At 38.2% G+C, this 17,030-nt stretch overlaps 1 protein-coding gene across 10 annotated transcripts in view; it reads right to left on the bottom strand.

Annotated features, from left to right (window-relative positions):
• The window catches only part of LOC106040346 (uncharacterized), a 596,086-nt gene that overhangs the window by 191,038 nt on the left and 388,018 nt on the right, over window positions 1-17,030 (bottom strand). The window contains exon 1 of one of the 10 annotated variants that reach the window (XM_067002024.1): window positions 8,153-10,561. The exons of the other annotated variants lie outside the window; for them this stretch is intronic. The gene's annotated coding sequence lies outside the window, so the exon portion shown is untranslated. Of the gene's footprint in view, window positions 1-8,152; window positions 10,562-17,030 lie in introns of those variants that run through there. 10 annotated transcript variants of the gene reach the window in all.

Raw genomic sequence — 17,030 nt, forward strand, 5'->3', positions numbered from 1 at the left:
TGTAAATCTCAGAGAGATTTGCATAGATAGTTCACTACTACAAAAAAGCTGAACTGGGAACTTCTTGTTACATTTTGACACTGTTTCACTATCCTACAAGAAGATTAATCTCCAACAAACTAAGAATAAGGTAATAATCCTGAAGAAATCATCTCATTATAAATTAATGGCTGGATTTTCAGTTAATGGACCAAGCTGAAGACAAGGGCAGTTAACACTATAACAAACTACAGTAATATAACCAATTTCAAGGGGATTATTGCTATCATAAACCGCATTAAATGGTTTATAAAAGGAATGGCTTGGGCTGCTTTTTTTTTTTTTTTTAAAGTTACATGAAATAGAGTGAATGAGACGCTGCTTTGTTAAATAGGTTATTTCCAACCAATTTTCTAAGCATTCAGGACACACGGAATGCTCTGATAGTTGTATAATTAATATTTTAAATGCACCAGAAGTTGTTCTTTGCTCCAATGGGTGGTGGAAAAGCCATTAACTCTTATGCGATCAGGTTTCAATGAATCTGGTCTATAACTTGGTGTAGAAAAAAAAAAAACACATTCAGACTGCACTCAGTTCCATTGCCAGAGCCCATCACTTGACCATTTAAAAATCTCAATCTGCCAGCTGATTACATTACAAGGTCAAAGTAGAAAGAAAATAAAGATATCAAGAGACCTGTTCTGCACTCAATTCTATAAGTAAACTAGATCAGTAGCTGCCAGGGAAAAAGTGAAGTTGTATGCAATTCTGCACTATGACTACACGGTGGAAATAGAGCTTACCTCATTTACTTGCAGATATTACGCACATTTTCTTCAAGTGATAACTTAGTGCTCAGAAGAATTAATATAAGATGGAAGTAATTTATTTAGATAATACATATCCAGCTGGTTCAATAATTCTGCTTCTAAATTCAGTGACCAGACAGAAATTCTAAACTCCTATTCCATCCCAAAATAAATAAGAATAAATAAGAGCAACCCAGCTAACATTAACAAGATGCTTTGTGGGGGGTAGGGAAGTTGGTAAGAAATATCGAGGGGGAAATCACTGAAGGAAACAACTTACGTAGCACACTGAGCCTGCACTACATACCAGTTAATGCTTGAGCTACTCAGATAAACATTACATTATATACCACAGATACAACGTTACTGTATTAGCACATTATACCACAAATAAAACATTGGTGCTCTGCACTAGTGAGCAGAGCATTAGCTTCAGACCTCAACCCTTAGTTTAGGAACGGCAGTATGGCATTTTTCACTAGTTCCATAATTTCACAGTCGTAACAAAATGCCACCATTTTTTTCTTTAATCTCTACCCTTCATCAAGAGAAGAAGCGATGAGTGATGATTTTGCAGTCTGTGGTAGTTCCCAATAGTCTGAAATATATGTCCTTGCTCCAGACAATGGCTTGGCTGCTCCTCTTCATCCCTCTACTCCATAATGCAGGAGCTCTTTTTAAATTATTGTGGTTTAAATAATTACTTTTAATAGTGCCGATCAGGCATCATGATTTAAGCTGGTATAGCTTTAAATCTGTTTCCAATATATAAATCAGAAACAGCGTCCAAGATACAAGAACACTTGTTCATTAAAAGGGAATATATAAGATGGTGGAATGATAATGCCTGAAGTTATTTAGATAACAACTTGTACATAAAAAAAAAGTGAAAAACTAAAGATTCCTTGTCTGTGGACACTGTAAATGGAGTGCAGTTAATCATGTTCTTCTGTTTTATCTATGACCCAAGTATTTCCTTGGAGTCTATTTGAATAGCTGCATTAGGGAATAGAAGAAAATGTCACGCTTTTGCAAAAGGGCAATCATTATAGTGGGATATATAAACATGAGCTCAGACTGCCAGATGCAGAATGTCTTCTTGCTCTCTGCAGCACTGATAAGGCCTCAGCTGGAGTATCTTCTATCAAGGGAGACATGGCCAAACAGCAGAGTCCAGAAGACTGCAACATGATCTGTCACTAGTTCAGAAGATGAGACTGATAAAGAAAAAACAATAAGACTTACTCCACCTAAGAGAAGAAAGGGCTGAGTGGGGAAAAAAATAAAAAAAATCAAATACAAACATCTCTTGAGGAATAAAAGAAAATAGTTCTCAATACCCATGCTCAAAAGGTCATAAAGTGATAAGCTTCCTTGAAGTTCATGCATTCTGAAAACTTTCTACCAACAACTGAATGCTAGAATAGGTTTTCAAGGAACATCATAGTGTTCCTACTGTAAATTTAAGTTTCTCTAAGGATTTCTATCACTGTTACATTAGTATCAGGTCAATTTACAGAATTTCAGGTCAAGAAGAGCTTACTAAAGGACATTACAAGGGACAAAAAATATATTGCCCAAAAGATTTTGGGGCTCAAAGAGTTGTGCTACAAAAGATTTCTTGTGTGAAAGGAAAGCCTGTCAGCAGATACTAGAAGCCAGGGATCCTCTCTAAGTTTTTCTCCAATCTGTCACATGACTTCAGACATGTTTGAGATTCTGTTTAACCCAGCCTAAACATACCCCCAAAATTTGGGCATAAGATTTTTTTTTGAGCCTTAATTTATGGAAAACAACAACCTCTATTAGCAACTAATTCTTATTTCAGGTAGTGTTATTAATTCTGAGCATTCAGCTTTTTAGTCCACCAGCTTTCTCTGCATCTAGTTTACTTGACATAAGCCTATTATCAAAGCATCACCAATATGTGAATTTGCTGATTGTATACATCTCCAGGAAAGAAACATCTTTTCCTTTATCCCCCCTTTATCCACCCCCCCCCCCCCCCAATGGCAAATAAAGATATTTGGATGGAAGAACACATTCCTTCCTGTTCCTCAAGCAGATGTTCCACATCCTTAACAGATTTTGCATATTAGCCTTCTGGTATCCATTTCAGACTTCCTTTTATCTTTGATTTCTGTCCTTTCGTGCTTCTTTAAGCTTTGTACCCCCAAAAGAGTTTTATACAATTCATGTTCTCATATATCTAAAGCATAAGTAGCAGTTTTGAAAAGATTTAACTAATCTGTTCTAATTTCTTTATCATCTTAATTACAAGTTACAGTTTCCAGCATATTAAAATCTAGGTCTCATAATGCAAAACCTTCATCCTAGGCTAAGCAGGACATGAAACAAGCATCCCTCTTTGCCAGGTTACTAGAAAGATGAGGAATGGCATTCACCACCATTAACCTTCCTCAAAGACGAGAGCCACAACGATGCCATACTCTTCCACATTCTGTGCACTCAACCACATACTGGCATGCTGCAAGGTCTAACAGAGGAAAACACTGCACACATTTTCAGTGGTATTTGCTGCTGTCAAAAGGTCTAGCACATCACAGTTATCCACTAGTAGCCTTCACATTTGGCCTTAGTAGTAGTCACCTTCCTTCTTCCAGTAGAGTATCCATGTGAAAGATAGCTTTCCCTCAAAAAGAGATCACATTTCTCTTTCTCACAAGTTCCATTTTATTATTTTCTGCTCACTTTCATAATTTTACTGTGCCCTTCTGGACATTGCAAACTAGTACAAAAGGGCTGTCTGCAATTTCTTCAACTGAAAGTGTCATTAGTATGCTGGTTACTTCTTCTTTTTAATCATAAAAATGGATTTAACCCCAATTGCAGCAGTACCCCTTTGGAACACCTCACCCCTGACTGTGATTCTTTTCAATTATGGACTGTGAAGAGGCACATCAAAATTCCTTTTTTTTTTTTTTTTTTTTTTTACCAGGATAGATTATTCACAGTTAGAAAGCTCCTTGGACTTTCCTTGTATTGATTAGGGGAGATCTGGACTGTTCCCATGCTGCATTACATCCTGTATATCTAACTGTCTCACAGGGGGTGCATCTATATTTCACTGCAAGCTGATTACAACAGACAACTGGCTTTTGATTCTCACTATTACGATTTTAAGGCAACAAGCAGTGAGGAACATATGGCACCACTACTACAGGACTAGGATTTTTAAGCCTTCTAGAGAACCAGCTGACCTCTGACTTGCATTCGGTAATTTTCTGATTTTTAAAATCTCAGCAGTCTATGCGGCATAAAAACTGTCAGTTAGCTTAACAACCTGTACACATGCAGCATAATGTCTTCCAATAACACAGCCTGCCAGGAGTCACCATCTGTACTTCCTCTGCTGAGAGCAGCCAAACTATTATATGAAGTTGGGTTAATGTAGGAAAAACATACAGTATTTCTCACCACAAATGTCAGGGTGTACAAAGGCTTCACCTTCATTTTCTAGGTGCACAAAGATTCACATTTTTATATCATTTCCATCAGGTTCCCAGGCAGCAAATGCAAGGAGAGTAAAATTACTAGAGCAGAGCAAGGTCTTTGGAAGCATAAAGCTTTTCAAGTCTGTGACAGCCGGTTATGTCTTCATGTGACATGTTCTGAGGGAGTGAAAAAACAAAACTACCCTATCCATCAGCCATTAGAAACAAAGCGATGGAGCCATTTAGATGGTGGGGGAAGCATATGAAAATTTGAGCTTTGCTTTGACTAATGCAGGTGCAGCTGCTTAGCTGCTATAAACTGATAGGATAGTGACAAAACGCACAGCTGAGGATCTGCCCACATTCTGTTATCTTCTCTTATCTCAGTGAAAGTGTCAATGCTCCATATACACTATGCTCCTCCACAGCAGTTACATCAGAGTGAGTTAGAGTAACTAATAATAAAAATTACTGTCACAAAGCTGGTATTGGTGACAGTCTGCGCTGCCAGGACTGAATCCCCAAATGCTTGCCACACGGACTGTCCTGCAGGCACAGAGCTGCATGCCTCTGGCCCCTGAGGAGGCCTCAGCTAAGCCGAACATTAAGGGCTCACAAGGCCCGGCCTCACTCAGTGGGGCAACCTCTATTCTTCCTCACAATCTATGGCACAAACACATCATGTCTACCTTTTGCTGTCTCCAGGGTGGGATGCTGTTCCACAGTTCTTGGTTCAAGCTATCTTCCTTGACTAATATAATGCATTCTGCTCTATGCTTGCTTTCATGGTGTCTAACAAATGACCGTTACTACTACACACACACCACAGCTCTCTTTCTAGGTCTCAAGCTCTCAGTATTCTGAGAATTTTCTAGGAACTCAAGCTAAAAAAACAATACTAGTTTCAGTCTGAACCCTAGAGAGAAAGAAAAATCCTTTTCTTCCTGAACATTTTTACAGCCATCCTAAAGAACCATACATAACAATCAGATGGAGAAGGGAAATGCAAGAGCAATCACTAAATTCGCATGTAAGCATGCTATTCTCAACCAACATTTCACAGCTTTTTTTTTTTTTCACTGGTGTGCATGACTGCTAAGATATAGAAACACACAGGTACTCGTGCGCTACACTTTCACTACTTTCCAATAAATACTTTTCTGAAGAAAGTTGCTTCTGTATGTGTAAAAATACCACCTCCCTACCTATGTGACAAAGTACACAAAGTTTCTTTGTTGCTCTCTGAGATGAAGGAGGTTTGGCTGATGAGAAAAAGCACATATGGTTGGCTCCAAACTATTAGATTTACCTTAGAAAGAATACTGGGATACACAGGTGTTACGCAAAACTATTGCAAAAACTCTTAATGTGTTTGCTTTACCTGCTATACAATCAATATTCATTCAGCAGATCAGCACATTGGAACACAGAACATTTTATTACGATCACCTGTATACCATGTTTTCAGTATTTGCTGGAGTAAGCTTCAGTACAGCATTGGGGGCATTTTGAGGCCCTGGTCTTTATCCAATTTTCCAGTTGGGCTGTATAAGGCACAAGTAGGTCAAATGACTTTTCCAAAGTTACAGAGAAAATATACGATTTACTTAAAATCAGAGGCCCAGGACACCCCATCTTTTATTGCTCATGCTTAAAAAGTAAAATCCTAGTTCATGTGTCCCAAACGACTGGTATTCTGCAGAAAAGAAATTATCATTACAAAGAACCTTTCTGTAATTTGCTTTCTTTATTATAAATAGCTATGCTAGAAAGCTGTTTTCATATAACTAGTATTATTATGCTTATTTGTTCCCCTTTCCATATTATATGTTGTCCTGGTTTCAGTTAGGACAGAGTTAATTTTCCTCCTAGTAGCTGGTAGGGTGCTATGTTTTGGATTAGGATGAGAAGAGCGCTGATAACATGCTGATGTTTTAATTGTTGCAGAGCAGTGCTTACACCAAGCCAAGGACTTTTCAGCCTCTCGCTCTGTCCTGCCAGCGAGCAGGCTGGGGGTGCAGCAGGAGCTGGGAGGGGACAGACCCAGGACAGCTGACCCAAACTGGCCAAAGGGGTATTCCATACCATCTGATGTCATGCTAAACAATATATAGGGGTGGCTGGCCGGGGTGGGGGGCGGCTGCTCGGGGATAGGCTGGGCATCGGTCAACGGGTGGTGAGCAATTGCATTGTGCATCGCTTGTTCTGTACACATTATTATTAGTAGTACTATTATCATTTTTATTATCCTGTCTTAATAAACTGTCTTTATCTCAACTCACAGGCTTCACTTTCCTGTTTCTCTTCCCCATCCCAGAGAGGAAGGGGGGGAGGGTGAGCGAACGGCTGTGTGGTGTTTAGCTGCCAGCCAGGTTAAACCACAACATATGTATACAAGTAATACGCACTAGAGACATGCACTACAGAAGTTCGGAATTTACGTTTTAAGATTTAAAGGATAAAATTTGGTAAGTTAGAATCATTCAACATTTCTGAACAGGTACTCTGATCCCTAGGATTTCCAGACCAAACGGTAGCAAAAGAAATTTCATCTTGAACCTAATCACTACAGAGAATATCTATTCTTCTGCCTCACTGAAAACCAAAAGTAGGTCTAATAAATAACTATGCCTCTCCACTACCAAGAGACTTACTGAAAATTCAGTTGAACGCTCAACAGATAGTCTTAAAATTTACCTAAAAGAAAGCGTGAAATGCCACGCAAGTATACCTAAACTAGCCATCCTATTACTTGAAAGAAGCCACCTGCAACTTACCTAAGTAATAAAGGTAAAACACTGGCACAGCTGTTTGCTGGTTTTTCTGGTTTGTTTCCCCCACCAAATACCTCAACTAGCAAGATAATAGGGAGCACCTGGAATCTCTACTGATCCATAAGCCAATCTAGTCCTAAATTCAAATGTGCATTAGCCATTCTAAATACAGGGATGAAAATCATGATCACAAGGAGAATAGCTTTGTCCATTGTACAGATTCAGAAAGGAAGTGTTAAACTTATAATAATACAATCATTTGTATGTAATTAGGACTATATCAGTCAAGTGGGTTAGAGCATAAGATATAGATGCTTACAGAAAGTGAAAAAGAACTGCAATTATAGATAGAAAATTTTTGACTAAGAAGTCCTTTACATTTCAACATTTTATATGAATGTTTATCTTATAAAACATGCATTGCCCAAGTATGGATCAAAAGCCAGCTGTTATCAGATGGGGAATACAGATTTTCAAGAGTTCACAGGCATACAGTCTCACCAGGGCCAAGTACGAGCACCACATGTAGCAAACACAATAAGAAGTTAATAACTTCTAGGACTTACACATGAAAAAATAAGTCATCTTAATTGTGAAAAGAAAAAGACTATCCAGCAAGCAAAGTTTTGAGGATTGTAAAGTGAAGCAGACCTCAAAGCACCTAATTAGCTAAGTGCTAACTTCACAGATTTTAAACATTTCTGAAGGAAATGCTCTTCCTTCAGGGTGCTCATTACAATACATAGTTACTAACACCACAAATAGTTTGAATTACCTAGTTTACATTTTGAATACCAAAACAGGCTTAGATAACTCTGCAACGCTACACTTCTTCATCAATAATAGTTGTACACTGAACAGTATGTTAAGCAATAGGGTTTTGCACACATACACTATCTGTGAAATTCTATACATGCTTGATTATCTATCTTCTGGAGCCTAAATGCACCAATTAAGAAGTCTACTTGGGCAACACTGTAAAAAAAACACGTTGGAAAGGACTATAGACTCAAACTCCAAACAAATCAACTTGTTCAGGAAAAAGGCTGCCAAAATTGTCTTCCAAAGGCCATGTTACAGAAACCATTACCCTCAAAGCGCATACCCAATCCTTCCCAAAAATCTGACTTACCTGCAGCCTATGACTGTCCTTACTTCAACATCCAAATGTTTCTGTTTTTTCCTGAACTCAGCTCAGAGTACTTCTGTTCTTTCCAACCATGTTTCTCAAAGGAAAACTTGACTCACCTCTTCCTGACTCTTTATCTCCTACAGCTGGGCCAATTTACTGCTCTTTAATGGTAACTTTTGTTAACTCCTTCATTACTAGAAGGAGTTCATAAATACGTATAATACTCAGAAACGTAAGGGCAAGTAGTGGATCAATGTCCTACTAAGTATTGTAATTTATAAATTTATTTCTAGCTGTTCTTTTATGCATCAGTCTCTTTACAAGCCATAGAAAAGACTGGTCCTGTAGCTGTGTTTGTGGTGTCTGTACTTTATCTTACACATTTCAGAAAATTTCAAGGACAGAAGAAAAGACTCTAAGGTATAAGTATTGCATTTATTATGATAATTTTGCCAGCAGGCATCAAACTGATGACTGCTATTTTAAAAAGTCACATCTAGTAGTAATTTAGTACAGACAGATTTACACACCCTCTGACCATTTGCATAATTTAGTCTTTACCACCATTAGAATTTGTTTCAATTTTATTTACAGTGGTCACTGCATTCTTCTCTTCAGCAATGCAAGAAGCCACTTGTTCCCCTAGTAGTATTCAGTGGGAAACTTTTGGAATCCTTAACTGCTTTCTAACTTCACAGAACATGTGCAAGGTACACTAAGTTAAAGCCTGTCTTAATTCAGGTTTCAATGTCATATAAACAAGACTTAACTTATTGGCCTTACATAAAGCTGCCTCTATGTACCAATGCATGCCCTTTGTTACCTAGCTGACAGGGAGCAACTGGTAAAAACATATGCTAATATTCTGTTTGCACTTGAAAGGAGAAGTTCTTAATCACAAGTGGAGCAGTAATTTGAAATACTGTTTTTATGCGTATGTTTTATCACTGTAGACAAGTGGGCTTCTGAGATCTTCAGGAAAGATGGGATTACAGTGTTCTGAGATAACTTTAAAATTTGAGGACGTTTAAGGAAGTATTCAAACTGGCAGAGACTTTCCCAAACATTCAGGCTTAGAGAGTCAGAATGGAAATGATTTACATAAATTAAATTATGCTTGAAAAAAGCAGGATTAAGAAAAGTGAAACATGCTGGAGAACCTCAGAGGGAGTGCACAGAGGATTCAAGGGGATAATGAAGGAGACCAAAGAGGAGAGCAGTTTGTATTTTGTTTAACTCAATAATCTGGTTTAATCCCACTGAATGATTGCTTACTTCAGGCAAACTATAATCAAATCTGGTCTCTATCAACTGGTTGCTAGGCTATAAATATTAAGACTAACTATTACAATCATTTCAATAATTCCCAGTCCTTACAAAGAGATATTGCTGGCTGACACTGCAAGCTATGTTTTTTGTTGATCCTCACCCAGTTTATTCACATAAATTCTCCCATCTCTACTTCATATACTGACTCCAGGCTTTGAAAGGACCCTTTGTGGGAGTACTTTTGGAAGTTTTAAGTTTGGAATGGTACCACAAATTTTTAAATGATGTAGAAAGGAATGGTATCTATTCATATTAATTTCCTGTCATTTTTCAAGAAATGGAATTCTTAGAGGCAAGGATAGTATGAAAATGTTGTCAACTCTTAGATCTTTACTTTAGAAAAAAAAAAGAAAAAGAAAACAAAAAGTTAAACACAAGCATGACTAATCAAAAAGGGACAGGACTCATAGAAACAGCCAATTCAAAGAATCTTCCTCTATTTGTCACCTTCTGTGACATCTTTGTAACTTTTAAACTGGTAATTCAATTTAAAATAAATTAATAGTTGCACACATTATATAAAACATAATGTGTAAACCAAGATGTCTAGGAGAAAGCAAAACATAGTTGATGTGATTTCCCTACCCCATGAAAATTTTATTTTCCTTTTTATTAGGCTCTTGCCCATGTCCCCCCTACACAGAAGTGCAATACCTTTCTGGTCACATGGCCACTTTTTTCTTCTCTTACATCTCCAGGGTTGTCTTGGGTGACTGTGCTGAGTCTTCTGACTGCAGCTCACACTTGATGATCCTAGTGTTATTCATTGTCTGTGACTGCCTACTTGGCATGTGCTGCCTCAATCACTGTCCAAATGTTCTAATTAGCATTCACAATATCCTCAGGAAAGAGAGAGCAAGTGTATTTTGTAGCTTGTTTAGATATCTCCTGTTTCATATACAGGATTTATCCTCAGAAAAGCTTGCGATGTCTGACCTTGATATATCTGGAAAAATTTTCCTGGGCATGCTGCCAAACATTTTGTTTGATATGTACATTTTTCTCCCTCTTGGCCTTCTTGTTGTAGTTTTTTCCCTTCTGGCTTCTTGGATTTTTTTTTTTTAACTACTTTAGGTCTCGTTATACGTACCCAAAGGAACTAGCATTGTGGATCTTTCCTATCACACCTTTAAAATGTTGATCCTAGTAACATAGGGAAAGCAAGAAGAAAATTTCTAGAAATTTATAGAAAAAAATCTAGAAAATTTCCCTAGAAAAGCAGGCAGGAAATTGCAAAAGCATCTATGTAATTTAGAAACTTATAATTCATTGACTTTCAATCCTGCAACTATGATATAGTTGTATACTCACATAGACTATAACAATAATATTTTACAGTTTAAATAGTACAGGGCTCAAGGGTTGAGATAAGGACAGGGAGATCACTTAATTATTGTCATGGGCTAAACAGAGTAGGGAGATGAGTCCAAATTGATTGCCTACTACTAGCAAGCAAAAAAAAAACAAAGGAAAGGAACCAAAAAAACCTTTGCCCCATCCACCCTCTTCCACCTCCTTGTCTCCCCAGGTGGCACATGGGAACGAGGGAATGGGGGCTGTGGTCAGTCCCTGACACTTCATCTCCACAGCTCCATCACAGTCACTCTCTGCCCCTCCTCCAGCGTGGGGTCCCTCTCACAGGGTGCCGTCCTTCACAAACTGATCCTGCATGGGCTTCCCACAGGCAGCAGCTCTTCAAGAACTGCTCCCACATGGCTCCGTACCACGGGGTCCATCCTCCAGCAAACTGCTCCAGCACGGGTCCCTCACGGGTGGCAGCTCCCCCCAGGCCCCCTGCTCCTGTGTGGGCTCCTCTCCACGGGCTGCAGCTCCGGCCCGGAGCCTGCTCCTGCGGGGGCCCTCCATGGGCCTCAGCCCCCTCCAGGCCACATCCACCTGCTCCACCGGGGGCTCCTCCACGGGCTGCAGCGTGGAGATCTGCTCCATGTGAGACCCATGGGCTGCAGGGGGACAGCCTGCTCCACCAGGGGCCTCGCCACAGGGGAACTGCTGCTCTGGCGCTTTGAGCACCTCCTGCCCTCCTCCTGTGCTGATCTTGGGGTCTGCAGGGCTGGTTCTCACTCCTCGCTGTCCCAGCTGCTGTTGAGCAGCATTTTTTTTTCCCCCTTTCTTAAATCTGCTCTCACAGAGGCACAAACATCGCTTGTTGGCTCGACTCTCAGCATGAGCAGGTCCCTTTGAGGCCGGCTGGAACTGGCCCTTTTCTAACATGGGGCAGCTTCTGAATGCTTCTCACAGAGGCCATCCCTGCAGCCCCCCACTACCAAAACCTTGCCATATAAACCCACTACAGGCATCCAGAGCTTCTCTGGGCAGCCTGGGCCAGGGCCTCACCACCCTCATACACACATTTAGTTTCTCTTTCCCAGTCTCACTGCCAACCTAATCTTGCTATTCTCATAAAAATAAAAATTCTGCTGAAAAAGATCAGAATATTTATATGTTGCATTTTATTCCTTTCAGCTTATTCTTCTCTATGTTTCAATCCATAGATAGAAAGAAATAGCTTGACTCAAAGCTAGAGTCATAGACAAATCCTCCACCTCTCTCCTTTGTGTGGGATTTTAAAACATACTAATATGGACTTTGCCACTATTCTCATTTTTTCATACTTTTATCTCAAAGGGCTTTGTAAAGAGTTAGTTGATAAGTATGTATGGTAGCTGCACATCGAAGTGTGGTGGCAGAAATGGCTCGTGTTGCTGTCTTCATCACTAGGAGCAGTTTTCCTCAAAAGCAGCTGCTGAGGAGGAAGACTACTCCTCTTTCTGGAAACTGCTATGGAACCTGTAAGTTGAATTTCAGCACATTTGAAAACAAAACATTTCTATTTACATTCCAGCCAAAATTAATTAAAATTAAGTTTATATCTGTGACATGACTGTTTCTCTTCTGAAACTAGTAATGTTTTGAGTCTTTTCCCCCTATACCTCCTCAATTGCTGTCTGTGACACATCAACACTTTCTGCTTTATTTCTATTAGGTATCATTTTTTTATTTTTATTTTTATTTATTTTTTATTTTTGGTGGAGATTTAAGTATAAGTACCCACACAAAGATTTATTCAGATTTCCTTTTTTAGAAAAACAGACCTGAAGGAAACACATTACCATTTTCAGATTTTTATGTGAAGTGGGCACAGGGCACAGCTCTTATACCTGTTTATTCTGCAGATTAAATCACAATAAACTTTTTGGAACAGTTTGTCTGTCAATAAGAGTGGAACTATGCCCCACAGAGATGCTCAGTCTTTTCCATATTGTTGTACTAGAGGTAACCACCTGACACTTGTTACTGTCTTCTCAGTTAGAAGGCCTGGCTGAAAGAATTTACCAATCACAATTAGTAACATAAGATTGATGTAAGTAAAACCTTAAATTCTGAGAGTACAGAGAGCTTTCCGTTTTTCAGACCAAGGACACTAAGCATCTCTGAGCAACTTGTAGGAAATGAGAACCCTGCACTTTTAGTGAAGCATCCATGAAAGGTCTCATCTTTCCCTCACCCAGCTTTGCCTCCTCCAAAAGCTATATGAGCATTTGACTGTGCTTTTACTGGATCAGGCCCTTGTTATTACACTTATAAAATGATGCATACCGCATTACGGCTATACCCTACATAAATGCAAAATTATGTCACACTTGTACTTCAAGTTGTTAAAACAGTGCTTACAATTCAGCTTTAAAACGCAATGAAGGTGAAAAAAGTGAAGGTGCTAATAATTGGAATTTTCTCAACTCTTAAGAGCTCACTTCTCTAATAAATTCCTTTGAGAAAACAGTTGAGATAAAATCTGTCATTGTTACAAGATAAACCACTGGCTACTTCTGAAAGTGAAATGGGTTATCTCTACTGTTTTGCAGTCTGTCATCTTTGGGAACCTTCCATGACTTTTTATTTTTTTTCTTCATATTTACCACTCTTACTGGATAATTATTGCTTTCATCTCCATTTAAACAACATGATTACATGTATCTTAGACTGGTAGGGCCTTGCTTATCTTATGAGTTCTGCTAACATCTAACTGCTAACAGCAGTACCACCTGCAGTACTGCTAATTTTCTGTAGTAGTGACTGAAGAGACACGTGAAGTATAAGACATTACAAGAAGCACAAAAATGACAAAGTAGCAAATAAGGACCTTGAAATTTGAGGCACTGGAAAATGCTACATCACCAGCTTGCCAACATTTTTGTATTGATGCGCTGAAGGTAACATTTTATGAATCTCTGAGTCTGCCAAAAGACAAAAAGCATCTGAAGGAAAGCTGGAGGGAAGAAAAAAAAAATTAAAAGAGAGTGAGGCAGATGGACAGACAGAAGCGTAACCAGATTTGGAAGTTTAGGCAGAAAAAGATTTTATAATTTCTCTTGTGCATTGTAGTTTATCTAGGCAATTACATTAAGAAAGATGCCAACCCACTACTGGAGATCTGTGTGGATAGGACTAAAAATCTTTAATTACTCCCCAAAGGGAAAAACAGGTCACTGTTTTTTTTTTTTTCCAGCTCAAAGGAAAAGACACTTTATGTAGAGGCCTAGCCCAAAGAATTGCCCAATAATCCCATCTAGAGAGAAATAAAGTCTACGTAAACTAACTCTGAAAGCTCTCTGAGGACAGCACATGCACACCACCCAAATGAGATGTTCCCAGGTCCTTAGTTGAAGCTGTAACTTTTCACGCTTTATACATGGTTATTAAATTTCATGCAAGGTGAAGATTTGCTCTTGAAAAAGGAGGAAGTCTGCCTGAAGCTATAGCAAATTAGTATTGTTGACCTTGGCCATGACTCTGCTTCTGTTTGAGTTAACAGAAATACTCCTATTGATTCCCCTGAGACCTGGATCAAGTCTCCTGTTGAAGTAAAATTGAAAACTGTAGGTTAGAAAAACTTCAGGCAACGTTAGGTTTACTAAGATAAAACAGGATGTTCTAATATCAAAGAGTTACTGTCTCCTGTGTGTTGTTTCCTTTATTAACAAGAAAAACTGTTGTTTATGCATCCAAAAAGACACTGGAATCTTGGTTAACCATGAGAAGAAATTACTTAAAGAAGCTTTATAATTGTTATTTAGATGAAAACTAAATCTATGCCTTTATACATGCATCTGATAGTCCTGGGCAGATCAGGAGAAGTCAGAAGATTCACTTGTTCTGATAAACTGAGATAACTTCTTAAGACCATATCCTCAAAGAGATTTAGATGTCTACATTTCACTGAACCTTTTTTTTTTTCCTTTTTTCTGTTTCAATGATAATAATAGTTTTACTTTCTCAGAAAGCTTGTGCCACTATATATGCTTAAAATAATTTTTTTTCAGTTTCTTGGGCTAAACACAATGGTAAAGCTAAGGTCAAATCTGACTTTACTATTTGTTCATGAAATATTTCAATCCCAGCAGCATGAAAACTCAACACATTGGCTAGATTTTTGTTCCTTCCTAAAAGTCTGTTTATTCCAAAAATCTGCTTTTTATATTCCTTTCACCAAATTTAAAAGTAATTGACAAATAGCAAGTAATTGCTGTAGATAAGGTATCAAAAAAAATAAGGAAAAAACAATCCTAACAGGCATGACATTTTGAACAGCTAAGGTAAAGCCTGCATAAAAATGTTTCCCCATGTATTTTTAAAAATCATCAAATATCATGTCAACAATCAAGAAAACCCATCTATCTTACTCATGAGTTGAAGGGTTAGCTAGTGTTCTAATCCAATGTCTATGAGAAACCTCTTTTGTGTTCTAGTGAACTTTAAAGGTATAGACTGTACTGCTACATTTCTCAACTGTTCATTTGATCTATGGAAAGCTTACCTAAGCTTTACCTAAGTACATGGGAGCAGAGTCAGACCTACAGTAATTTAGTGTTGGTATTCTAAGAGAATGCAATTTTCAAACTAGCATTTATTCCTTACATATATTTATACTAATATAAATAATACATTCCCTGCATGTTTACAAACATTGTTTAAGGACTTCAAATTTATATTTATGGTATTTAATATTAACTCACATTTCAGGCTAAAACCTACCTGGGTGACCACATTCAATACCCTAAATCCTGTAAAGAGCCTTCTGTGCAGCGTGCACTTGTATGAGGGAAAAGCAGCATCCTCAACCCTTTTTTAATGTTAAGAATGAGAGGAGTGTAATAGTTACCTTCTGCCTATGATCTGGGTAGAGGAACTGACCTATTGCATGGTAAAAATGAATTATCTCCCATACAAAGGGAGAAGAAGTGCTAAACACTTGAAGTTCTTGACAGTGGGTTCTTGAAGCTGGGTATCTTGATTATCCAGTAATGCAGAGCACAAAGTATAGCTATGATAACAGAGTTTAGACAGAACACACCAAATTCTTATATAATTTTCACTAGCTTTGACTGCATGTCTTCAGAGTGGGTGGCTTATAAATTTAAGATGACGACCTCAATGCCTTAGATTAACACAAATCCTTACAAGGTGGGAGCAAATATCACTTTAAGGAATCCATACTTCAGAGAAAGACACCCTGTATCAAAACAGGGAGGACATATTTCTACTGAGATTTTTTTTCTTACGGAATATTATTGATGCTGTTATTAGGAAATATATGTACAGCTGAATTAATAAAAGACTTTTAAGACACTCAACGCAAGAATGCCCATTGTGCTTTAGCTGTTACTGGTGTAAGGAGAAACTATAATCCAGTGAATATTACTGATGCTTTTGCTTTGGATTCAACAACAGTGACTCAGTTCTACCTCCTAATACCAAGACAAATATCTCCAAAACTGGAAAAAAAGCAGTACTTCAGTGCCTCTCTCCACATCAAAGCACTGACAACAGGCAAGGGACAGGGACTAGAGTTATGAGACTGGTTTTTATCAATAGGGAGAAGAAAAAAAAAAAAAAGAAGAAAAGCAGCATAATGTGGCATGTACAAAAATGTCTCATTATGCAAAAAGAAAAAACTCTTATGTATGTGCTTAGCATTATTAGAAGCTTATGACTGAAAAATGAACATGCAACAGCTGAGAACACATCATCACTAAAAGCTAGGTCTTGGAAGTTAGTAAATGCAGAGTTAAAGCCAAAAGTTCAATGTTAATTCTGCCCCATCTGCTTTGTACATTAAAATATGTCGCATGATTTGAGTCATTTTACATTTCTTGATTTATTCAGGTTATATGGAAAATTCTAACTAGAATTTCTCACAGTCTGACACACATGCATACAAAATGAACGTACGCATTCTATTTTTGGCTTAAAGTTTCAATCTTACTGAGACCTAATAAAGAAGTCCAGTTTGAGGGAATTTGACTTAGTAACACTAGTTCTGTGTATGGTTGACATTAGCTGGTGGAAACTTAACACCAGATCCACCTGACAGTATTAAAACATTTAGGGTTATTTTGAATGCCTTTTTTCTGGATGAGCCTTCAACAGAAAAAATACCAGGGGCTTCAGATAGGAGAAGTTAACGTGGGAGCAGTGAAGTAACTGGAACTTGATTTCCTGTGGATTTCTGTCCTTTGCTAACTCCACC

Source organism: Anser cygnoides, chromosome 9 (assembly GCF_040182565.1).
Source record: "Anser cygnoides isolate HZ-2024a breed goose chromosome 9, Taihu_goose_T2T_genome, whole genome shotgun sequence".
NCBI classification, from domain to species: domain Eukaryota; kingdom Metazoa; phylum Chordata; class Aves; order Anseriformes; family Anatidae; genus Anser; species Anser cygnoides.